This window comes from Lagopus leucura, unplaced genomic scaffold, assembly GCF_019238085.1.
Source record: "Lagopus leucura isolate 7727_CA_CO unplaced genomic scaffold, USGS_WTPT01 Super-Scaffold_100009, whole genome shotgun sequence".
NCBI lineage: Eukaryota > Metazoa > Chordata > Aves > Galliformes > Phasianidae > Lagopus > Lagopus leucura.
The window spans coordinates 16,986,128-17,012,410 of record NW_024962266.1 but is presented as its reverse complement, the minus strand read 5'-3'; the positions used below and the strand labels follow the sequence as shown (position 1 = coordinate 17,012,410).

General features: G+C 37.3%; 1 long non-coding RNA gene across 1 annotated transcript in view; it reads left to right on the top strand.

The window, feature by feature from the left end:
• Window positions 1-26,283, top strand: part of LOC122181438 — a 51,724-nt gene that overhangs the window by 12,703 nt on the left and 12,738 nt on the right. The window contains exon 4 of the long non-coding RNA XR_006179434.1: window positions 1,127-1,302. This is a non-coding gene — a long non-coding RNA (uncharacterized LOC122181438). The remainder of the gene's footprint in view (window positions 1-1,126; window positions 1,303-26,283) is intronic.

Sequence of the window (26,283 nt, the reverse complement as noted above, 5' to 3'; positions counted from 1 at the left end):
TATTACTTCTACTGGCTTATGTCCCTTTTGGGTTGCAGATAAAAATGTAATTACAAGAAGCTAACAGAACTTCATATTTTTTTTTTATAGGTGAAACAATTAGATCAGCCTTTTTCAGGTTGCTTTTGTTAAAATTCTGTTAAGAGGGGTAGGAAAAAGTAATATTAAAGGAAAAATACTTCAATTTTAGTAGTGTGTTTTTGGCTGTATGATCTAAAACATCGAATGTCATAGTAAAACTATCCATTAAAATGCTGTTGCACGTTAAGTAGATTGAAATTAATGTTATTAGTTTCCTCTGAAATGTTACAGTTTCTGTAACCTCTTTGTTCCAGTCCTCTTAGGTAACTTAGAATTTTTTTCTTTTAAAAAGCATCCCTTTCTTGGAGGAAGTTGATCTGTAGTTCACAAGCGAAGCTGCTTAAAATTGATCACTTCAGCAATGTTGTGCCACAAAAGTCTTTTGAAAGCTTTTTTTTTTTTTAAATGACACTTTTACAGAAGCCTTTGAACAGCTCAAAATAGAATCGTTTTTATTAACTATGATTTTGCTCCCTGTATGCCTCCTTAAAACTGCTTTCTTTGAATGTTTTTAAACATGAAATCAACAATTGCTTTGTTCCATTATTGAATCTGCAGAGCTAATTCTGGCTGTAAAGAGGGACACAACAAAATAAAAATGCAGGGCATAGTGGGGAAACACAATCTGAATGGGATTCTAGCAGGGCCTGGAACAGACTGTTATCCAGCTTTTCGTATGGCTCTGCCTTCAATAGTACTACAGACACTGCATAAAATTGTAGATATTTTTATAAAATATTTATCCGGTACTGCCTGTGTCACTTACAAAAGCAAATCAGTTTAGCTTTATGGTATACAAGGGCTTTCTTCATTATCTGAATGCTGAAATTATTATAGGTGAGGTTAAGGCTATTAGAGAGGGTTTAAATGATTTAAAAACAGTGTTTATTAAGCTAAAGTAGAATTCTTCCTTAAAACTGTTGAGGGGAGAGAAGGGAAGGAGGAGGAATAGTCTTGAGTTTTGGAGGAGCTTTATTTCTAATTTTTTTTTTAAATCATACATTGCAGTGACTGGAACTGTGTGTGTTCTCTGCTCTTTCCATAGAACGGCTTGGGTTGGAAGGGATCTTAAGGATAATCTAGTTCTACCTCCTCTGCTATAGACTGGCACGCTTCCTGCTGTTGCTGTCATTTCAAGGCAGCTGCAAGAAGGACCCAGGATGTGACAGAGGCCTGGGATTGGTGCAGGGCCTTGAGGAATGTAGCTTGCAGGTAAAAATGGTACTGTGCATTCAGAATGTAGTTACATTAAACATAATTTTAAAGCTTTAGAATGATACATCTTTGCCAAGCAAGTTTCACTGAAAATTAGAAATAGCAATGATGATATCAGAATATTAATGATGCTTTGTCTTTAGCTGTAAGATTATACTGAAATGATACTTCTAGTCATGACTTATAGATCCCAAGTACTTCAGTTCTTGTGGAAGAAGTGCAAGCTTTTTCATTTACTGACTTCATAAAGACAGCCCTTAAAAGATCAAGGTCAACTTTCTCAAATGTTCTGATATTCAGTGGTGCCATAGATGCAATGTCCTGTCTTCTTTAGAGCTCCTTGTGTACAACTTGACCAAAATCTGGGCTGAAAGATACTGAGAAGCAAAGGTTTGGATGGCTCTTGATATTTTCTTGGAAGGGGTTAGAAGTGCTTTGTCAGATAGATGAACCCAATGTCAAGTAGCTGTTCTTCTGTTGGTTGGTTCAGGTGCATGAAAGGTGAAATTAAATACCAAATGGTTATTTTTTTGAAGAGGAGTTAAGGCAAGAGTTGAATTCAAATACAACTTTAAACCTGGATCTAGGCTTATAACAAACACCTTAAATTGTGGAAAGTTATTTCTAAAAGTCTTTAATTACTGGAAAATATTAGTGGTTGAACTGCATATTCAACATTTTAATCATAAATGCAAGTTAAAAAAAAAACAAAACTAAAATATCAGTCTATTTTTTGAAGCTACTTTAGGATGTTTACAACACTTGAGATATCTTGAAATGTTTCACCTTATTCTTACCTACCAGGATTTACAAATAATATCACTTATCTGCATTTTTCTTACTCTGCCGAAAGTGTATTTCTATCACCAACTCCCTAATATGCTGTAAATGTGATATTCAATACAGTTGCTAGTAGTGAAAATGGATAGCTTCTAGAGCTAATTATGTTGCTGTTTTGCTTTTGGAAATAACTGTTGGCCTTTAAGAATCTGTGCATAAATAGAGGAGAAAAAAATGTATGCAATATTTTGTTTAATTTTGATGACTAGAGTCTGAGTGCCAGGCTAGTATCAGTGCTGTTGAATTGTTATAGCAAAATAATTGTGTTATTTTTATGAGAGAAAAAAACATCTAAGGCCTTACCACAATAAAATCAGCCTAAAAATAAACCAACATATGAATATTGCAGTACCCAAATAAGGGCAATATCACTGTTTCTGGATAAAGCAAATGGGTCTTATTTGGCAGAGATCAATATGATTGTTATTAGATTTTTACGTATCTATTTTGTATGAATTTCCATCATTGATAGTGATAAAATCTAAGCCATGACAGTAGCCCCTAAACCGAATTATTAGTCTTTTATTTGCATGTTAACTTTAGTCATTATCTCTGGATACATAGTATCTAGCCTCTCTTGGTCATAGAGGAATTGTAGGTTCATAGTGTAAGGAAAGGAAGCATAGTTAACACAGAAGCTAGATGGTTCCAGAGAACTTGTGTTCATATGTTTGGCTCTAGGTATTCCTTTCATATGCTGAAAGTGACTGGGTGTAAAATTAATTGAGTTTTCACATGCCATCTAATAATACTTTACTCCCCTAGGGTTCTTCTGCAACCCAGTCTCATCTATTTTCACCAGCTTCCACTCACAAATGCCAGAAGACCAGCTTAATGCTAACAAAGTGTCTAGCCTGGCAGATAAACCCTCAAGGAAGCAAAAAGAATTATCTATATTAGAGTGGCATTTCAGAACTAATCCCACACTCCAAAAAGTGGCATATTTGGGCCTAGAGATCTGCATTAAATAAGCAGGAGGTAAATTTGCAACAGAAGACTTATTCTGTCCTCCCTGAAGGAGTCTGTTATTTGAGAAGCCTTGTCCAGTAATGTGATGTGGGTCTGAGGGTGAGCTGAAGTACTTCTAAGTCCAGTGGGGATCAGATAGCATCATCTTGTTTGATTTCTTTTTATTAGTTCTGCCTTTGAGTTTGTAATATAAGAAAGAATAAACTGATGAGGTCTTCTAAAGCTGCAAGATTTGGGAATTTAGATATAGGAGAATTGTTTTCTATTGACAGTGCAGCAGAGAGAAAGGAATCGCCTACCTGGTAAGGAAGCTGAGATTCAGTGCACTGATTATAGCTAGGAAGAATTATCTAACATTATCCTTTCAAACATGGTTCCCTGAACTGTGGTTCCCATGTTTTCCATTAAAATGAATGTTGAGGTATCTATGGTAATCAGTCTGTATAGTAATCAATATTGCCTGAGTGTAGCACCTCCAAGGTTACATGCTGCTCTCTGACATGTTTTCTGGTTCTATGACAAATTCCTAAATTGGGTGCAAATGCTAACTCAAGTCCAGACTGATTTTTGAAATAGACTTTTCTTGGAAGAGAAAGGTTGTACCGTATCATAGCTAGTACCGGCTTCAGCTTTTTCTTGAATTAAAGAGCCAACAGCACGTGAACCAAAACATTGTCCTATCATAACATGGCTTCTAATTGTGTATTCAGTCCAGTCTTCAAACATTATCTTTGTATTAATATTTGGCTTAAGTATTTCATATTATACCTTTTCCTACCTACCTATGAGTTGATGAGTTGCAGCAATTCCTGGATGAATTTGAGAAATTGGCTATTCAAAAAAGAAAAGTGCATATAGAAGGAAAAATCCCAAGTATTAGTGGAGGGCAGAGCAGGAGTGACAATGCTATAACTCTGCACTTCATTTTTAAGTGAAGTTGCTTTTCTTTAACAATGTTTCTTGTTTTCATACGTTTCTGAAGCCTCTCACTGCCGCACTTTACTAGAGAAAGAAATATCAAAAGAGCTGTTCTTGTAGATCTTCTGCTCTAAAGAGAACAAGAGATTTTTGAGAATTCTGTGGGAGTAATTTAATCTTAGATGTTTCCTGAGTAATTTTGCAGACACAAGAGGGGTGGCTGGTTCCGATTAAAGCCAGAATTAGAAGTTAAATATAGGCTGTACTTTGATATGAAATCTTCAGAGCCAATACTGGGGTAACCAGTTTTTAGCTATTTGCTGTCTGATTATGCCCCTGCAGTGTGCCCCTTCAGCTGTATCAGTGCTAGCATATGAGAATTGGATCTGGGAACTGATCTAGGTTTTCTTAACAGAATTTTCTTGCAACAGAAAGCTGGGAAGGTTAATAAAAGTATGACAAAACCCTTTTTGTTACAGACCTCTTCATATTTTCAAATAATGTTGGAAATAACTTTATTTACCTATGAATGGCTAATTACCTTATTCATGGAGTACATGTGCAGCAGTGTAAGAGTATCTCCTCCTTTTAATGAATTCTGATTGCAGATTGTCTTTTATAAGAAAGTGGGAGTTAGGTCTTCCACTGGCTGAACCAGCTTTGATGCCATGAATCATGTGGTCTGAGCAATACACAGGTAGAACTCTTCAGATGGTGGTGTGATGTATAAAGGTTCTGTTCCAGGAACTAGATCCTAGTTCAGTTTAGCAAATATAGTGGAGTTCTTAGAAATAGTCTGTGTTGAGAGTGCTGAGTAGAAATAAACTAAATAAACCTTTCTGTATGGCTCGTTTAGAACACCAGGATCTTGTGTTTGAATGCCTGAGTCCTCATCTGGATTCATTCAGTAGATGTGGATTTATGCAAGATGCTGCCTATTTCCTACCATTTTTTTAAAATAAACTTTCATAGGGCGAGAAGTTTATAGGGAGCAATAGTTTTTTTTAAATGTGTTCTGATTAATAGGGACTACCCCCTGCGTTGCTTGTTTGACATTTGAACGCATCTGTTATTTAGTCCTAATGAGACAGATCTCAGCAAGAATCCACAACTGTTAATAGTTATTTCTAAAGACTTATTAGTATGGCCATTTGATACTTGAACAAGGTTGGGAGGTTCTTTTTGTGCCTAGTAGTATTGCAGTGATGTAATAAAATGCAAAGTCAAAATGATTGCATTAGGGACATGATACAAATATATGGAAACTCAGATCTCTGGAAAACTGTTCTGGCTTCAGACTGACTGCTGTTCTGGATGATTATCACTTTCCCTGTGAAAGGGCAAGAAAAAATGGTTCAAGCAAGTAACAACTTCAAAATTTGCTTTCTTAGAGTTTCACATCATCTGTGTATGGAAGAAACAATCAGGTTAACACCCAAATTTAAACATAGAAGAGATGTGTTCTCATGATGTCAGTAATAGAAGTATGTGTAAAGCAGCGTGTATATTCTGGAAAGGAAGCTAACCATTCAAGCCAAGAAACATAGTCTGGTACAAATCTTATTAAAAGTCCAAAGCACTTGATGATATACAGATAGGTGTAGCATAATGGCAGGAAGAAAAAGGAAAGGGGGGTTGGGCAGCTGTCTGTACCCTGCATTAGTAGAACCAGACAGTGCCAGCTAGTGTTTTTTATTGGGAGTAGCAAAAACAGGCAGTAACACAGTTCTACAATGCTATTGCTTTGTTTTACTCTGTCTGGAATCAGCACAGTCTAATGCTAGCAAGTTTCTGTACAGTGAGCATCTGGCACGAGTAGTGAACACAGAAACAGTGTGGGAGATTCCTCAAATTATCAGGAGTTCAGATTGTATTTGGAGAAATGCAGACTTATTGTCTTAAAATCACTGCAACTATAAAAGACATGGTGAAATAGTCAAGACATTTTATGGGAAGCATGCAGTTAGTTTCTAAAGATCTTCTGGGGTAAGATGCATGAATTGATTGTCAGTCCCTCTAAAATGCACTTGGGTAGTAAAATGCAGAGAGGAAATAAAATCAGTTTTAATAGCTACATGTTCAGAGTAGTCATGATCTGTAAGTAGCTGCCTGTTTCCTGTGACGCAGCGCACAGTGCATAAGCAATCAGTAAAACCTTTCTGGCTTAATTTAAAGAACTGTAATTTTTCCCTCTGGTTTATTTATTGATTACATTTCATGTTGCTGGGATAAACACATAATACAACAGAAACTAAAATACCTATTTATTGGCAAACAAGTAGAGGCCTGTTTCAACAGGAACTTTCAGCCTTTATTGTGCATTAGTTTTGGTGTAGAGAGGAAGTTTGTTGTCTTTAAATTGTCACTTTTCATATTTTCAAACTTACTACTTAATCTCTTTGCCTAATGACAAGGATGCATTGACTTCTATGGATATGTGTAACCAAAAGTAGAAAGTGGCAAAGGAGTAATATGTTTGCAGAAGGCCCTCTTGTATAACTGCACAATGTGAGAAACGAGGAAGGTCTGCCTGGGTTAGTGCCCTGTTTCTGGTAGCCCCACCTTTCTCTGAAATGTTCCTATTGTACAATTTGGTACCAGACATGAAAGTTGTAACCAGCCACTCTCCTAGCCCTTCCTACTGTTCCTCCTGGAGACAGAGGCAGGAAGTCAAAGTAGGTGCTTGTTTAGATGGCAGAGGCAGCAAAACAAGCCAAGGCCTTGCTGCTGTTTTGTCTGTTCCAGAGTCCTTAGGAAACAGACTTGTCACTGAAAACATGGTCTGGGCTGTGGGATGTGCTGTTACCCTTACCAGGGCTGGGCTGGCTGGCAATAATCCTATTTCATCATTCTAGGAATGGAAAGTGTTTTCTCTTCTTAAGGAAATAATCCTTACTACCTTCCCTCCGTCACCCCTTACCACTCCTTCCCATTTTGGGAAGCCTCAGATTAGATTTTTTTGCCTTCTCTTTGAAGACTGTAGTTGGTTATTCCCTTTCTAAACTCTTAGCTGAAGTGCAAAGAAATAAATTAATAATTTCACTGTTACCTTTGTGTTGACAGTCCACTGATTTTTGCAAGAATTAAGAAAACTTCTAAATCTAATCAAAATTGGTAGTTTTTCGACTCATTAGTTTCCTAATCTATCCAAAGAATTACTGCTTAATATCTGCTCAGCAATGAGGATGGGGGGGAAGGGGCAGCATGATGAATGACTGAGGAAGGACGTGCTTCAATAGAGCTCTGCTTTGGTCTGCAAATTAAGCCAAAATGAATTGGGCAGAAACATACTTTGAAACAATGTCCTCTTGCCCCCTCCTTTTCCCGCGAGTACATTAATGATTACAAGATGTGGGATACATATCTGAGCAGCAGCAAGAGCCTGCCTCCTAAAGAGGAGAAGAATATGGGAACATACCCAGAGGAAACATAAGTTAACCAACAGGCTCTTAACACTAGAAAAAATACCATCAGCAACAAGGGATTGTAATACCACACAAGTATCAAAGGCAGGCTTTGCTTCTGTATTTTTATTGTGATGATAATAGTATGAAGTAGCCATTCTCAAATAAACAATTTTCTTTCTTTTTTTTTTTTTTTTTTTTACATTGACTTATATTAACAGGTGGAGCAAAGTCAGTGAATTTTAATATATTAACAACTTAAGTTCCCTGAATGTTAAACAACTTTATAAGACTCCTTTATAGTTTTGAGGAAACAGAGGCATGGAGAGACAAAAAATAAATAAATGAAAGGTGCAAATAGCAGGAGTAAAAAACGGGTTCCTTGATTGTGTATCTAGACAGCAGCCTTTTGCCTCATGTTCAGTGACTTTTTTTCTTAGAAATAAAGGAAATTTAAGGAAGGGAGAAATAACACTGTTTTCATGAAACGATATAAATCTGTCTTCCTCTGCCTCATTATTTTCTTCTCTAAGACATCTGGAAGAAAAGGACCATATTTTCTACCCCTTTCCCCGTATGCTGTGAATGTGTTTGTTCAGGATGGGTGGAGAGATTACGGTCTCACCATATAGCATTCTAAGGCTTGTCTTGTTTGTCTTACAGTTTACTTATGAAGTTATTGGGATGAGTTTAACTTTATTGTGGTATCTTTACTCAAAGAGTTAAAATTCTATATTGTATGTGTAATCCTTATAAGCAGAGATAGTGTTTACTTGGTATTAATATTTTATTCCTTCATACCTTTATAAAAGACCTACTCTGTGAACTAAACTGCTTCTGGTATTCTCAAGGTAAAGCAGAGTTGGAGAAAAGCTGTACTATCCTCGTCTTAGTCTAGGACTGATGGTATGATGGATGTTTGTAAAGATACAAAGGCCACAAAATTGTGGGGAGCTCTTTCTAAGATCCTCAAGAGTTGCTGTAAATCTAAGTGAGCTAGTGCAGCTCTGCACTAGGAAAATCTGAACAGCTTTCTGTAAGACTAGTTTTTCTCATGTGTGCCAAAAAAAGTCTCCTTCCCTTCTTTCTCCCTGGACTGCCTGTCCTAAAAGGCTCAGAGATGGACCAAGAGCCTTTGTACAGGTATTAAGGGCTGCAGAAAGTAACTTACCAAGATCTGTATCTTCCTTTCCAGTTAAACTAAAGACTAGGCCACTTTTCTATGATACTGTAGTGCTTAAATTATCAACAAAATTGGAGTAACATTTTGCTGCTTCATTCCAAGTTTAACTAATGGGGCTGGAGTACATTCGGATTCAAATTATGAACCCTGATCAGTAAATGCATTCCATCACAGATACAGCCAGGCTGCAGCTTTCTGTGATTTATTCCATGGCTATTTGAGCAGTGAGAAAATGAACACTGGATGCCAGTTTTCTTTAATGTCTTTAAAAAAAAGACATTATTAGTCCAGGATCTGGACTGTCTTCTTTTGTTGTTACTGCCTCCAAAATGATTATAGTCTGAATTCGTGTATGATCTATCACATTATACAAGGACATTCTATGAATAACTTCAGCTAGTGCTGGCTTTGGAGAAGATATAAAGGCAGAATATCAAAGTCAGCAGTAACTTTCAATAATATGTTCCAGGGTTAGCTAATGCAGATCAAAGTATTCATCTATGTGGTATGTCAAGCCACAGCAAATTATATTATGGATCATATATCTTCAGTCAAAGCAAGATGCAACAGTAGAATGTGTTTGTGGATATGTAAATAGAGAATAAGTTAGTGTCTATATAGAAGGAGTATTTTTTATCAAATCAAGAATTTCCAGTAACTTTTCTCATCTCTGTTTTTTTTTTTTTTTTTTTTTTTTGGTAACAAAAAAAACCCTTCTACTCCAAATTAGATATTCACTCTGCTTAACAATAGATGTTTTCCTGTCTTTAGAATGTTTTCCTTGGAGGAAAATTAATTTAAATTTCTTTCAGTAATTCTGCTTTTCAAAGAACTTGGAAATCTTCTAGTTATTTGTACTGGTTATACTTATTTGGCTGTTAAAAGACATGCTGTCAGCTTCATTCCCACAGTTTGGATAACCGATAAGAAAGCAGCACTCCAAAGATTTTATGCTAATTAAATGTTAAAACCAAAGTGTCAGCATAGGTAATCAGATATGAGAATGTGCATATAGCTAAGAAAGCTAGGAGGGGAAATCTATTCTCTAGATAGGTGTGCCAAATCAGTGCTTTGTTGCTTTAGGTGTTTGTAAATGAATGCGTATGCATGTACTACAGATAGTTAATGTACATACACACACAATGTAAATATCACTAGGTTTTGCCACGTCTTATTTCAGGTTCTCCTCCCGTTGTTAGTCTCTCCTTCAGATATTGAAAGACCTTTCACTAAAGAGCTTCGTAGAGTTCTCCTGAGCTCAAATGTTTTTCTTCAGTTCTTTGGGTCATCTTGTCCTTCTCTCCCATGGGAAATACAGGTCATATATGCTAACTTTAAACAGGAAATCTTGGTTATATTTCATGGTTCTCGTGGAAATACCTTCATTAGCCTTACTGTCATCACCATCATTATTTCATAGGTTTATTTGAATTACTTCAGAGGTTCTTTTTCCCAGTTGGACTAAGAATTGACACCAATCAATAGAACTCTTCAGAAGACCTGGAAACTGTCATGATCCGGATACTAGAAGTGACAAAGAGCTCCACAACTCTTTATTTCTCCCTCCTTCTTTTTTTCCTCCCGCTCCCTTCATTTTGATAATATCTTTTTCTTTATTTTTGCAAGCCCAGAGAAAACATTTCTCAGAAATTGCTGTTGCTGCCACCAAAGCTGACAGTATCAGCTAGTCAGGGAAGATGCAGTATAAACAGAGCTAAGCACTATAGGGAAAAGGAGGGCTGGGAAATGCTTAGCTATACAATGCAGGGTTAGTTTTGATGAACTCACTTTACAAGGAGTAGGGGTAGGAAGTCCTTTGTGGAAGGGTAGACACAGATGCAAGAGTTGAAGTATATAGACAAGGGGAAGAGAGAAAAATAAAGAAAATAAACCACAACAGGTAGAAGAGAAGGTCAATAAACAGTACTGCATTGAACATCACTGACCAAGTCCTTTAGTAGATTACTATAATAGAAATCCTGAAAATATAGAAACTGGAAGGCAAAACAGAGGTACAGGTAGAAAGCAGGTAGTCCAATACTATTTCTGTTACAGCATAGTTGGTATCAGGTGGGGGAAACCTATCCAAGTCTGTCTTCTGACAGCTTTTAGGGAGTGGGAAGGCATGGAATTCTACAGCCTTCATCTAGCTCAAGAAGATAATGCAGGCTAGCTCCCTTTCCACATAAGATGTCTTGAAAGTCTGTGTGAAACCAAGGCCACGTCTGATCACTGAAATATTTAAAAGTCATCCTTTCACTGTCCAGAAGAACTTGATTAATGAGAATAGGATACAGAGAGGACAAGCTGTCATGACTTTGCAAGACTGTTTTGTTGTAGCTGCCATGGTAGAAATAGCAGAAACTGGCCTGATCTAGACTTTTTGTTGTAGAACTGACATGTTCTACCGTATTAGCAGGAACATGTCCCTATCTTCTTACAGGAAACAGGGCTACTGGTTTAACAATAGCTTTCTAATAAACCCAGTTTTCTTAGAGTTTCAAATAGCTTTAATGAAAACTTGGCTGAACAGTGTGTGCACCCACACCCTACATAAAGGTCATATTTCAGAGCTTAATTGACTTGAAATGTAAACAGTTAAAATTCTGCTTTCTTATAGAATATCAGACCAAACTCTGCATGGCTGCAACCTAAGTCTTATTAACCAACCTGCAACACTCCCAGTTCCACAGCAAGAATTTCTTCCGGCCATGATAGTGCCACAATATTTCCCTTGCTGGCACTGGTTTGCTGTTGTCTGGGTGCAGGGATGTTAATGATTCAGTAAATTAACCCACTGGAATATGTTAATTTAAAGGAACATTAATTTCCGTAGTGGATCATTTGGAAATTCTAATGTAAAAACAGACAAACCTTAAAGCAAAGCTCCTTGTGGACTGAGTATGTTTGGGTTCGGGTTTAGTAAAGAGCCTAGGAGATGCTGAAGACTGCAGAGAAGCACAGCCCAGACCATGGTGAAGGCAAATCATTAACTGTGCCTCAGGTTGACTGGTTTGTTGTTGTTGTTGTTGTTGTTTTTTTAGGGTTTTTGTTTGTTTGTTTGTTTAGGAGCAGGCCTGACAATTAATTGCCCAAAATTTAGAGATGCTTTAGAAGTAGTAGTGTAGTATTAGATAACTTCAGTAACCTTTCCTCTCAAGGTTAGTAGTTCACTGAGTTTTGTCTAGCAAGGGATGTCAGTTTTTGCTTTATTACACCTTGGGATGCCTTCTTGATTTAGCTGAGGTAATTTCATAAATGAAGTGCGGACCATGGGTGGTGCACTGCAGTTTGTCACCTGTTCAGGTCTGTGATTAGTTGTGCCGTCCCTGCTTGTTGCTGTGGCCTTGTGCCTGCCTTTTCTCCAGTGTGTTTGCTGAGAGGCTGCTCAGCCCAGCACCAGTGACCAGCACAGAAGGCCTGGCTGCCTCTGAGATCAGCTGTGTGTGGAAGGCCACCCAGGCCCTCTTGTGCACTGCTGAGTTCTGAAGTCCCCTTGGCAAAGGAGCACTCCAAACAACATCATTCTCACTGCTGCAGGAAACAAACGGTGGCTGGAGTCTTGCCATCCTTTTAGTTATGCAAATAGGGAATTATGCAGAAGTGCTATTTGAATCCTGTTTTATTTTTGCTTAATCAGTTGTCAGCGTGTTTTTACAGTTCAGTCGCTGTCACTTGCCAGTGTTTTGCACTGACTCCGTGTTTGTGCAGGAGTTTATCATAGGAAAGGCGGGTAGTGGGGCTGGTCCTCTGAGAGGCAGCTGAGTGTGGCTTACAGCAGTGGCATTTCCCGGAGGCACAGGGAAACCACCTTCCTCACCAGGCACTGCAGTCCTGTGAGCCAGAGAAGAAAAGAGAAATTGCCAACTCATAATTCTCATCTATTAAACCTGTGCCAAATCCATCCCATTTCATTCTGGCTTGTCCTAAGAGGGATTCCTGTCTTAATGAAAGTTGGGCAGATCCAGAGTAACTTTATCTGTAATTGAGCTATTAAGAGTGTGCTCCACCCTAAGGCTGGTATGTGGTGCGGGGCTCCTGAGGCAGAGCCTTCCTCCTGACAGGAGGGAGAGAAAAGAGCTTTAAGGCCTGTTGTCAGCAGGATGGGGAGGATCAGTTCAGCCTCTCTGTTCTGGCCAGGAAAGACTGAGACAAGAATATAACTGAGAGTTACTTTCATTGGGCAGGGACTATAAAGTATCAGCTTTATGGGGAAAAGACTGAATGAAGCTAGCAGCGTTATCCCACTTGTTCTCATTAGGTGGATCCCACTGGGGCTGAAGGCTTACACTGGCACAGGAAGCTATAATTCATATTTCACAACACTAGCTCTTGTAAATATGATGTAGAAATCAATAAGTTGATTTTTTTTTTTTAACTTGTGTTCCAGTTCTCAGGTTATTAAGAAGTTCCTCAAATCATACTTTGTACAGATCTTACTGTGTTATGTCATATCACTTCTAATTGCACGCTGCATCTTAAAAAAGACACTCACTTCCTTTCTTAAATTACAGATAATCTGAAAGAACAGATTACTTAATTCTCGAATCACCGTGAATCATGGCAGCTGTGGTAGCTCATGAAGGGAAACTGCTAGTGTGTGCTTTTCAGTTTAACTGCTGTACTGAAACATTCAAGTAGTTTCAAGCAATGTGTAAATGCTGCATCTAGTGTCTACTGAACTTTGGTCCCTCAGAAATGGAATAGAAGAGGATTTATACTGGCTAAGACTGGGGCTTTCAGAGGATACAGAATAATATCCAACTATAATAACATACAGCTAGAAAGTGATGCTCTTTTTTTTTTTTTTCTTGAATTTCACAAAGCTGGTGGCAGGTAAGAAAAGCACTTTGCTCGCACAAATGAGAAGAGCTGTAAACATTGATCAATCTTCATGTAAATTCCTTTTGCCACAGCCCTGCTTGACAGATCATTATCCTCTCAAATGCCTGTCTCTTTAGTCTCACTGCTTTGCGACTTTGTCATACTCTATTAAGTAAACTGGGTTGTTTGTGGTTTGGAAAGGAGAACAATGGAGACTTGAGTGTTACAGTTGGGGTGTTGGCAAATTAATATATGATACTTCTTGCCTCTTACAGAGGCGAGAGGAGTACTGAATCAGTTCATCAGCACAGGACTCAGCAGTGTTGTTTTGGCTCGGATTACAGTGGCTGATGAGACACAAAACAAAACTGTAACAGTTGCTCAGCTTCTTGCATGATTGTTAACCCTGGTATCTTGGCTGACTTCCATTCTGGGTCATTATGTTGTCCTTTCTGCTGTTCCCCTGTAGTTTCAGATGGATTAATTCTTGTTTTAATTCCCTTTCTGGAACCTGCTATGTGGCACTGCTGGCCCTCTTTGCTGGCATCCCAAAGGCTGGCAGTAGTAGGTGAATGTGAAGGAATAATCTTCATCTACAGCATATAAAGAACTTTATCTAAAAAGATGAAAGGACCCTAAATAAGTCTATCACTATTACTTAATCACAAGTAGAAGGTAGCTCCCATTATCATCCTACTGAGGTTGACGCCTGATGCGCAAAGGAAGGAGAGTCTTTTCAGTTGGTTTTGGATTCCCCATTTTACCATTTACATTACATCTGAAATCCTGTCTGACAATATCATTTTTATCCAGTTGCTATTGACCAATAATGTATTTATCACACTGTGGTATCTCCAAGGTAATGCCTTGCCAGATAGAAATAAAAATGTGTAGAATGTCATTTCTGTCTACAGCAAGAATATATGTAGTAGGAAGCTTACTGTCCTTTCATCACTGAGAGAGAAAAACAACTTGAGGTCTTGATGATGGGAGTTTGTATGTATGAAACAAAGGCAGATGTGCAAACAGTTTTCCCAAATTGCTGCAATTGTAAATGTAGTGAAACAATACTAGGTGTTTTCTACTATTCATAGCATACAGCAAATAGTAGATAAAAGTGATTCCAAGTGTAACTATGACAAAAGTAGTTAATACATACTTACAGAATGTATTTTCTGCAATCAAACATCTAACATCATCTGCAAACATTTTAGTTTTCAACATTGTCAAATGCTTTTGTTCATTATTATGTTAAACAACCTCTGTTCATGTTTTCATGGGCTTCTTGCTAAAGCTGTGCAAGAGTAGTTGTCCTTTAGCTGAAGGTGTGGGACTAAGTATTACTTGAAGAAAAACAAATGAAATGCATATGCTGACCTCATTACAAAATAAGTGGTTGCCAAACAAATATTTCTAGCTTCTTCCTTAGAAACAATCTGATAAGAAACAGACAAGTATGACTTCTGTTTGGCCTGTAAATGCTTTGCATAAGTATAATTAAAGACAAAAAGATTTTTCTCACCATCCATTTTAATTGATAGCCTTCTCTGATGTCAGTAGATTTAATGAGACCACAGGTTGATTATAATGTTTGGAGAGGATAACAATGGAACTGAGATCCTCCTTGGGAGTTGAGATCTATTTTTTTATTTTTTTTAAAGCATAGGCCAAATTCTATTTTAGATTCAAGTTCCAAATGGTTGATGTTAAGATATGATATTGCCAAAATAATACTGCTGCTTCCCTTTCTAATTCCAAGAAATCTTACTGTTGAGTCATTTCCTTGTTAAGAGGTACCGAATTTGCAGTAGTTAATATTTGACAGAATAAATTAATTGAGGAGGCTAAGATGGAGAGGATGGAAGGTTGCTCAGTCACCAAAATGTTAAACAGAGTTTTATCTGGTTTTCTTGGTAAAGCTATAAAATCAACACAACTCTTACTAATTAAAGTGTTTGCAGAAATTTAGCGCGTAAGATAACTTCTCTTAGAACGTATCTTAGCTTGAACAAATATAAAGATGATATACAATTTGGGCATTAATTACATTACAAAATTACTACGCTGACTTTTGACTTATTTTTCTTCTAGAAAATAAAAAGTATACCATTAAGTAATTTTTTTCTTACAACTTGCTTTTAATGTCTAATCATAGAAAAACAAGTTAACAAGTAGCGAAGCAATGGATGCGGTCATGACTATAACATGCTTAGAATTTTAAGGGAAAAAAAAACTAACGACTTCTTTTTTTTATAAAGCCATACCATATTTGTTTACTAATGCTTGCATTATTGTTGAGGACCTTTGAGTGTATTTTACAAAAATCAAAAAGTATATCGTTCAACAGTATTCTCTAACATGTATGTTACTTAGTAAAACTTGTGCATTGAGATCTTGCTAAAGGGTTATGCTGAAGTCTCTAGAAAGGTTCTACAAGTATGGTGTGTTAATTTGCTTGTACTTTCTAGAGAAAAGCACAATACCATAATCTGAATTGATTAATACATATTCACTGAAATAATTCATGAATATTGGTAAGGATGGAAATTAAAGGGCCAAAAATCTTTTGAGACAGAAAATCAAACTCAAACAGTGCTAAAGCTGTTAGATCTGCCAAAAATATAACATGTAAAATGTGAGTATTGAAAGATTCAAGAAATGTTCTCATGCTGGTAGAAAGTGACCTAGGCTTGAGTATGCAGTACAAAGTGACTCATTTCTTCCTGCCCACATATGGGTATCTGTGTAGAAGGACTGTGTGGCGTGACAGTGTCTGTTACAGCTACCAAACTATTTAATCAACACAGCAAATACATTAGCAAATGAGAAGGCATCTGAAGGAGAATTTGTGCATGCTTAGTGATAACTTGTTCTATCACAGATATCTCAGGCCTCTGCATTATAGACTGCCTTGCCTTCCAGACCCTCCTGGCCTGCTCTTTGAAAGGTTCACAGGAAAGAAAGGGGAAAAGCTGTGGACTGGACTAGTTATTCTTCCAGGCTGATAGCCTGTGGTATGTTACCTATCTTCCCCATCACCAGTATGTTGTAGGAACTGTTGCTATTGCAGAAATGAATGCATGATTCCGTGAATAAAATGTTCGTGGGAGGAGATCCTGATGAATGATGTGTATTAATTCTTGTCACAGGATAGCAGTTGGTATGTTTGTCAAATCAGGTGACTAGTGAATGCCTAGGCACTCATTTGATGGGGCATACTTGCGTCCTAGCTTGCAACAGGTAATCCAGATCTCAGATGTTATTTCCAGATAGGATTTGCAACTTTGTTTCATCTTCTGGGATGAAGTGGCTAGGCCATAGATTTAGAAGCAAGTCTATTCCATGCGTACGGCAACCTTTTCCTGCTGGTAGTTTCAGGTTATCCTCTCTCTGGATAAAATCTTAAGTTCTCTTTGAGTTGCTGTCAGAGGTATGAACTTCTTCACGGAGGCCTTAAACTGCCCCCTGACATGTTCTTGGTGACTGTTAAAATTGGAGCAGTGTTGTTATTGCACTCTTAAGTGACTTCTCAAAGACTAACCTGCTCAGCTATGAAATTGAGAAGTGACTACGCTGAAAAAGCTCATATCAATTAATGAAGTCATACCTGGCAAAACATACATGGTGTCTGCTTACCTTACAAGAATTCTGGCATCAAAGTTTCCAACGCTCTGGATATAGGCATTGGTTTTGTACTGAGGGTGTTTTGTTGCTTTAAAGTCCTTATCAACCTAAATTTTCAACTTTTCATGGAAGAGCTTCATGAGTTGCCTTGACTAGAAACCTGAAAGATGCAGAATCCTTGTCTGGACTTGCTGTTTACTGCCATATGCAAGGAAAGACTTATGACATCTGTTTAGCTCTGCTGCCTAACCTGCAAATACTTCTGGACTTGGTGCTCTAAGCTAGAGAAAACCTGTACAGGTTTTAGAAGTAATAGTTCGTGCAAGAATAACTAACATGGAACTGAAACTATTCTTTAGCACATTCTGCATGGAAGAACTGGCTACGTAACACCCTTAGGATGCCAAACAATAGCAGGAGAAAGGAGAAAAGGATCTGCTTTCTTCTGCATTGTTCATTTACGAACACTGGCAAGTGTCAGAGTCTCTTGCACTGCAAATATCAAGTTGAAGATCACTAGTCACACACACAAAAAATCAAATGATTGATTTCATTAACACAATTCTGCCTTTTGGAAGCAACCAGAGGACTTCAGCTAGAACAGGTTTTTTTTTGTTGTTGTTGTTTTTGTTTTTTAAAAAGACCTGGTTCACAAGTGGCATTAAAAAGATTATGTGGGTTTTTATCAGTCTGAAAGTAAACAATGACCCAGCATCTCAGGGATTCCTGTAAACATAATGTAAGCTTCTAAACAATCCAGCTTCTGACCCCCAGTTGTTCATGGGCATATGTGCTTAAAGAATGACATTCCAATGAAAAAATGACAAGGAGAGGCTTACAACATACAGAGAAAGTGGCTAAGATTTAGCATAATTTGTTTCTAGAAATATAAAACTGAGAATTTGGAAGGAGTCACATGCAGTTATTCTGTTTAACTTGAAAAAGAAATCAACACTGGGAAATAAAGTAATACGTTTAAGGTCCTCTTTAGACTAAGAAAAGATATTCTGCTTATTCAGCATAAACTTTTGACTTAGTCGAACTGTTTCCAAGTCCTTAAATTTTTATATCCTTGAGTTAAATGCTGCTATTTAGAATTAACATTTGTGCGGTAAAGGAAGAACTGAAAATGCATAAATAACAGACAAGATGGTGAGTTGGCTCCACTTCTCCAATGTGCTATAGCAATAATAATGAGTAGGAAAAACGATGGATAATGTATCCAGAATTCATCTTGGCATCTAGGAGTTCTATTGATGCTTGCTGTTTTATGGTCTAAAGAGTTTCAGTAGGAAAAACAGCATCATCAAAACTACATTCCATGTTGAAAATGAATCCTGTACTGTTTATAAACTGAGCTTATATTCTTAGATGTAGAAACTAAACAAAAGTTGTACACCAGTCCTGACATAAATTCCTGTTATTTCTTAATTGCATTGTATGTGGACACATTGGCTCTAAAATCTACTGATAGAAGGAGGTGCCTCTTTTACGGATGATATATAAAAATTTCTTTTGTCTGATGCAGGCATTGATAGCATTAGCTATAACCATAACTGGGGAGCAATTGTCTGTAGCCTTGTGACTTAAATGAAATATCATAATGTACTCCTTCTCTTGCAAATCCTAATTTGCAGATGATAGGAATTTGAGGTGAATGTAGTCCTTCCATACTCTACTTTGTTAGGTCTCCACAAGAACAAAAATGGAAGTAAATATCCTTGTGTAAGAGAGGATTTTGCTTTAAAATGTTTTTTGTTTTTTTTAAAGCAACCTGTTATGAAATGTCTCAAGCACTTCCAGGTTTTCTGCTTTTAAGTGATGGAAAAAGAAAACTTGAAAGCACCTTCTGAATGCATGAATATCATTTAAGTTACTAGAGAATACTACTTAACAGCAACTGCCCTGTACTCACAGCTGAGGTACTGGGGAACAATAAGCATCCTATTTTGGAAATGCAAGCTTGCTACTAGAAAGAAATCATATGCCAGCTTCTACTATGTCCTGTAAGCCTGAATGCTCGGTATTTCTTATTTCCTATTGCTTGCTTCAAAGTGAAGGTGAATCAAGAAATCACTTTTTCCAGAAGAAATTCTTTTAGAAACACTGCCCCTAAGACTCTCCATAATCTGACATCTTTGGACATGTACTCAAAATCATTTTTTATACCAATGTATTACCTTTTTAAATGGTCCTAATTTCGTTAGAGTTCTTTAGATAAGTGACAGGTGACAGGAGAGGGGCCTCAAGTTGCACTGGGGAGGTTTAGGCTGGATATCAGGATAACTTTCTTCACAGAAAGGGTGGTTAAGCACTGGAATAGGCTCCACAGGGAAGTGATCATCCTTCAAATTTTGAGAACATGCTGTTAATGCAGCTGATTTTTGTCTGGAAAGTCTTTATTTGGAATGATCACGCATTCTTCTCAGGACCTCACTGGTGGGAAGCAAAGTGTTTCTCTTCATCTGTAGTTCTTAAGTGTAGAGCCAGGTGGGTCCAGAAACTAGAGATAGGAAAGAAGCTCTCCTATAAATTTGGTTGAAAGTTCAATATTGTTGCATCTCTAATAGAAGCTGCTGCTGTTTGACTCCAGGTTATGAAAGATGAACTGTATCAAATGGTAAATCATTTAATATCGCTGAGTAAAAGCACTGTGGTGTGTTGGCCTGCTTAAACCACCAGCATTTGTCTCTTCATGCAGAGAGTTGCTTTTTGTGATAATGCAGTGAAACACTGAATGGCCAGTGTTCAAGCCATACAAAAAAAAAAACCCTCAAGTAGCATTCTTATGGTTTCAGCCAGTGGGTGACTGATGATATCTAGCTAGAAAATATAGGAAACAATGTTTTGTTAAAATTCTTGGTGTTTCTGCGTGCAGATGAGTAAAAATGTTTATTATCAGGTATGTAGAAGTTGATAATTCTGTTCTTGTTCAACTTTCTCTCCATTATTTGATCTCTCCTCATAAAATTTTAAGTTGCACCTGCCTCATATCTTAGCTTTATTGTGAATACTACATTTTTGTTTTCTCTTGTAGTCTGTGACATCCACAAACAGGAAAAAAACATACGCTATTTGAAAATCAGATCAAATCAGGAAGGATGCTGATGGCCTGAATAAAATTGTTCTAAACTAGACCTTTATTTGTCTGCAAGAATTAGTTTCTATAAAATGTCAGAACAGATTAGTGCTGGAAAGATCCCTATTGTGTGTATTCGCTTAGTGCTGAAAGAGATCAACTGTGGCTTGTGAATCTTTGTGGCAAGAATTTTTTGCTCAGCTTTGCTGTTTTGCTTGTTTGCAGTGTGAGTGTTACTGCTTTCTCCAGTGTTTTTGCTGTCAGACCTTTATCACTTTGCACTGTCATATACTTAGGAATGGTGTAACAAAAGGAGTAACGATGCTGCATTACCATGCAGCTTGTAACTCAGACTTCCATATTCTCATTTATACTTATATGAGAAAGCCAAGTAAAACATGAAATGCCCACTGTCTAATGATGCCTGAAATCAGGCAAAGTCATATACATGTAAAATAAAAAGGATTACTTTTACCCTGCTTACAAGGAAAATTGTCTTAGGAAGTGATTTATAGCTAGAATTTGCGTGAAAACTTTCAGTGTTATGCATAAGTGCATAACAGGTTCTTCCTGGGTTTTGAACTCGGACTGCAACCATAACCATTAGTAATGTTCCACTCATTAATACAGCTCCACGGAACAGTTTGGAATAAACAGATGAGATGGAAAATGCTTCACGAAACAGTAATGCTATCCAGACTTACAGATGTGCAGATAAACTGCACTCTTCTCTGTAACTTAAGTTTATAAGTTGCAGGAGAAGAGTTCAAAGCCCTCTTATGCTTACTTCCGTAATCTGCTCTTTTTTGATGTAACATTCTTGATGTAAAATCCCAGGCTCTGAGGCTAGAATAAAAGGTCCTCTACATGCAGAAGCCAGTGCTGTGGTAACTGTGTTTTCCCCTTCACTTTTTGTATACTAGTTACTGAACACAATGACACAAAATAGTAAATACATAAATATTTAAAAGAAAATTAAAAAGATATGGTTATGAGTAGAGAACACACAATTGTGGAGCATGATGTAAATGCTTTTTAAAGGGGCATGAGCCTGTGGCAAGCACAGATATTAGTTATTCTATTCTTACTGAAGTATCAGAGAAACGTGCTGTTTTAAAGGCAGAAAGTCATAGGAATTGCTGACTGTGCTCTTGGCATGGGTGCAAAATAGAATCCAGTGGGCTTCTAAGCAGCAAGAAAGATTAACCCTCTGGTACATGGTCTCAGCACTAGTCTTAAATTTTTAATGCTCAGACATACAGTTATACGTGTGCCTGCTCAGCCTGAACCATGTATGTTTCTGAGGCCTGAAGGCTTATTAACTGATTAGTGCTGATTAGTTGGTCATCTCTGACTATCCACTGATCAGCAGGGATGTTGTCTGACTGTTGCCTATGAATAGATAAAAAATAGGCACTGCTAAGTTGAAATGATGCTTTAGATTCTCTTTGTACACCAGAAACAGTAGGCTACTATTTGGGAATGAAATGTTTAACAAATTACGTTGTTGGTTTTTTTTTTTTTTTTTTTTTTTTTTTTTTACAGGCAATCCATGTAGTTTATGTTGAAAGTGTCTGTAACCTTACTGATCACTTAAAGACTTAGGTATAGATTGAGTGTTTCTTTCCCTTACTATCTTACATTTGAAGAATAACAAAGGATACAGTATGAAAACTGGTTGAAATTGGGCTATCACCAGTCATTGCCTATTAGCCTGGCAGAGCAAAAAAGGCAGATCTGAAGGCACTTTGATGAATTCAAAATCTACAAGAAGTTACATCACCCAGCTATATTCAGTGATAGCCAGGTGTGGCTAGTGCTAGTAGATAATTTGTTTGTAGAAGTTAGCTTCTCTATTAAGATCATTTAAGAGATCTTAATTAACTTTATAACTTCACTCAGAACATGATCTACTACTGTGCTATAAGAACTGAGTCCCACTTCTGACAGTATCCTTGTACAATCACAGTCTCCTGCTGTTATTTCCGGTGTTAAACCTGAGCTTAGGCATGAAGAACGAGATCATAATTTCCAAGTTTAGTTTCCCTTTCATTTTCCCCTTCATCACACTAGAAGATGTGGCTTCCTTACCTAAATATATGATTAAACATCTCCTGGCAGTTCAGCAGGGGCTATTGACAAAATGGTGTAGCTATTGCGTGTTCTTCCATAACTACTGGAATTTCAGTAACATTAAAAAAAAAAAAAAAAACCCTCATAGTGAAGAGCATCATCAGGTTTGAGAAATTAAACATATAAGCTGTGCTTGCAGTGTTAATCTGTCAATGTCCTGTATTTAGAACAAGATGTGCTGGAAACAGCATGAGGAGAATGTAGCCAGCCCTCCTGTGTCCGGACAAAATACCATTACTAGCCATTCCCAATAAGTCTGTCTTAATCCCTATGATTAAGTACTTGAATATACCCACCTATTCTGTCTCTTATCTCTCACTTGTTTTTAACACTGGGAACTACAGTGACAGGGATTGAACCTTAGGAAGTACAAAAGGTGTTGCCGGTTTGGGATGCATACAGTTATTGTCACAGTTTGTCCATAGCAAACAATAATATTAGATAGTACTATCACACAGCTGCCTTGGGGGGAGGAGGATAAAAAAAGCAATTCTTTCTTTTATTCTACAAGCTGCTACTGCTTCCAATTTGACTATCAAAATTGCAATAAAGTGAGCTTTAAAAACTTAAGATAGAGCACTAAGCAGTCTTTGCCACCTGAAAAGCTCAAAGATACTGGAAATCTTTTAGCTGTTTTCCATTCTTTTTAAAGAAGTTGTGCTAATCAATTTCTTTTCAAAGCACTCTAGTTCCTAGCAGTTTCCTAAAACTAGAGAGAAATTGCTGCTCTTTGTAAGCTAAATCAATCTCTGAAGCGTCTTATAAGAATAAAATAGCTTAAGGATGAAACAGCAGTAAGAAAGGAGATCCATCTACCAATTTATCAGTCTATCTATTTTCTAGTCATATCTATCTATAATGGTTAAAAGTTTTAAAGGACACTAAATTTAAGTATTTTATATTGCTTTTTCATAAGGGCAGATCAATTTATCTCTATTCCTTTGGAAAGATTAATATTGTCACTGCATGTTGTAGGCTTGTGTTAGCTAAAAGGAGTCAGGGGCATGACAGCATTTATAGAAGGCATGAGCTCAAATGTCAGTAGAGCATCCAAAAATGGATGAAGCATCACCCAGCCACTGCCATCTGTTGAGTGTTTCATGACAGCTGTATCTCCTGACCAGAGCTGGTGTAGATAATCATAAAAGGCACAGAGGAAGCATACCAGCAGTTGTACAGAGAGAAGGGAGGGTGGGATTCCACCTTCTAATGTTGTTTTTAATTGTACCATAATGATTTTTTTTTTTTTTTAACAGACTCTATGGTATGTAGCTTAGATTGAGGGTTGATTTAAAGCAAACGGTAAACCACAGTGCAGCTGAAAAGCAATTGAAAATTCCTCTGCAAGAAGGTTTTGTCCTGGCTAAGTATTTAATGGTGTGTTTTTTGTTTTTTTTCCCCAGAGACTTTGCCCTAAAGATACTCTGGCCATAATAAAACTTCTTCAACTATTGTATGTCAACAAGACTATCAAAGCAACTGTTCTTGTTATTGACTAACTAATGTGAATGTGGGGTTTTTAAACATTCTTTCTCTTAAAGAGGAGGTAATTCTTAGCTGTCAAATTTGAGGTACTAACCCTATAAGGAGCACTTAAGCTTAATGCCAGCTAAAACATTAAATGAGTGTAGAATAAATCATTCTAGTTTTTGTCGTTTTCTCTAGTATATGGATCTACCTTCCCTCTCCTCTCCCCTGCCCAAGGCATACACAAATACTATCTAACTTTGTTTCTGATACAACCTCTCATAAGCTGAGGAGTTCTGGATGAACTGGCAACCTGGACAAATCATGAAATCAATGGCACAGGCAGTAGCAAAGGGTAGGTGTCATTGTGAAACAAAGTCTTTGATGTGAAAGCCTTCTTTTATCCTCTTATCTAACCCTTGCCTTCCCATAGCTATGTCTCATATTGTTCTGTCACTTCAGTATGTCAGGGTCTCTGTTATTACAGCTCTAGGTTACCCAGCAGATGTTGCTATAAACCACTACAGTGTGAACAATGGGAGTTTAGTTCATCCTTCTAGAATGCTAATAAACAATACTACTTGGGAAACAGAATTGCTTAAAGATGTCACTGAAAATATTTAAACTAAGGTACTGAGACTCTTTTTCAACTTCAGATAACTTTACAACTGAACAACTTCACATGCAAATTTGGAGAACTTTTGAGAAACTTCAGCTCCTAAGTTGGATGAGATGATGAAAATTCAGTTATGTTCAATGTAGGGATTTTAGTCTCTTGTGATTTAAAAGCAAGTTGACAATCGCAATGTAATGAACACAGGTATACCTGAGTCTACAGGTAGCCTGAGATTCATGAATAAACTCGATTTGCTGATATGATTGAGCCTCAAAAGAATTCTTTTGTGAGCTCAAAGGGGTCTTCAACATCTTTGAAGAAATTATCCCTCCCAAAGCCAGATAACAATTGTCCATGTAATCTATCCCAAAAACATTACTGTCTTGAGAGTGTACAAGCCAAAGGTCACTTGTGTGTCTGGTTCCTCTGTCATCAATCCCAGCAAGAAAGCAGGTTGTAGTATGTCTATAATATCCTTTAGGGCAGCGCTATTTATTTTTTATATCCGTTGGAACCTTAATATGGTGGGGAAATGCATAGTTCTTAATGGTGTGAGCAAGGGTGCCAAAGTCTGTGATTTAGCTTAGTAATGCAGTGTTACATATCTAGACTACACTGGTAGTTCAAATTCCTTGCACAATGTCTTATCTGCCAGCAAACCTGTTACTGGTTGAACTAAGAGTGGGTAGGAGTAATTTCTGAGATGTGTGATGCTGTAGTGTTGGGTTACACTTATGAGGAAAAAAAAATCAAATATGTATAATATGCTTGTTAAAGTAAAACAGGTTTAAAATACTAGTTCAGCTTTTAAGTCAGCTGGAGGCTTTCATTTACTGCTACATTAGCTTTTACAAAATTGTTTGGCATTTTTAACTTTTTATTTTACAAGTTTACCTTGAAAGAAGCTTGTAAAACAAAACATAAGTCTTCCCTCCTCCTGGAAGTCACTTTTATGTTTCTCCTTTTTTTAACATGGCGAAGTGGTTGTAAAACCTACTCTTGATTCTTAAATAAAACAGCATGTAAGTAGGATAGGTATGGGAAGTGGGCCCCTTTCTCAAGATTTTATAGACCGCACAGGACCTCAGACAGGAACATTGATGCGAAGTGTAGATATTTTAGTTTTGTGTGGGGTGGTGCTTCACATTTCAATAGGTTTAAGAAAAAAAGCAGTTATCTCTACAAAGCTGTTAAGTAAAGGAGAAATAGTTCTTTATTATTAATATAACAAAAGAAAGTTCAGTTGTAATATAATTTAGTAAGGAATGGGTACTTTCAGAGCAGCTATTCAGATTCCTGTGAAACTGAACAAGAAACTGTTTTGCTGCCATGAGAAGAATAGGACAGACCATGTAATTTGACATCTGGGATCCAGGAAGACCCCCAGTTGTGGGTACTATTGAAATTCAAAACCAAACTAGTGTGTGAGGGGGAACCCTGTAACTGCAGCAATTGTGATGCCTGCCTTGTTTATGATTAAAGCTGATTAAAAATGGAAAAGCTGTGTATTATTTTGAAAAACAGTGAACAGGAAGATGGGGAAGAAAAGGTTTTAGAATTGTGTAATTTTTTTTAAATCCTGGAATTAAATGTGGAAAGAAACAGAGCTGCATGTTTTGAGTGGTTGTTTTTTTTTGTTTAAGGCTGCAATTGTATGCTCTTTTTTCCAAGGTAAGCGAATGTTAAGCACACTGAGATACTATTGCTCCATGCTTCCATGCTAATAGGGCGTGCTTCCCACAGTGTGTGACAGAAAGGATGAATACCATGCAGTGCTAATGTTTAATTTGTAGTGGCATGTGTTCCTTGAATGTTTGTGAAGTTTCATGATTCACCATCACACAATTGAATCGCTCCTTTTTTAAGATATAGTGATATGTAATGAGATAAAGCAGTGCTGACAGGGTTTTTGAAAGACGCATTGTCCTCT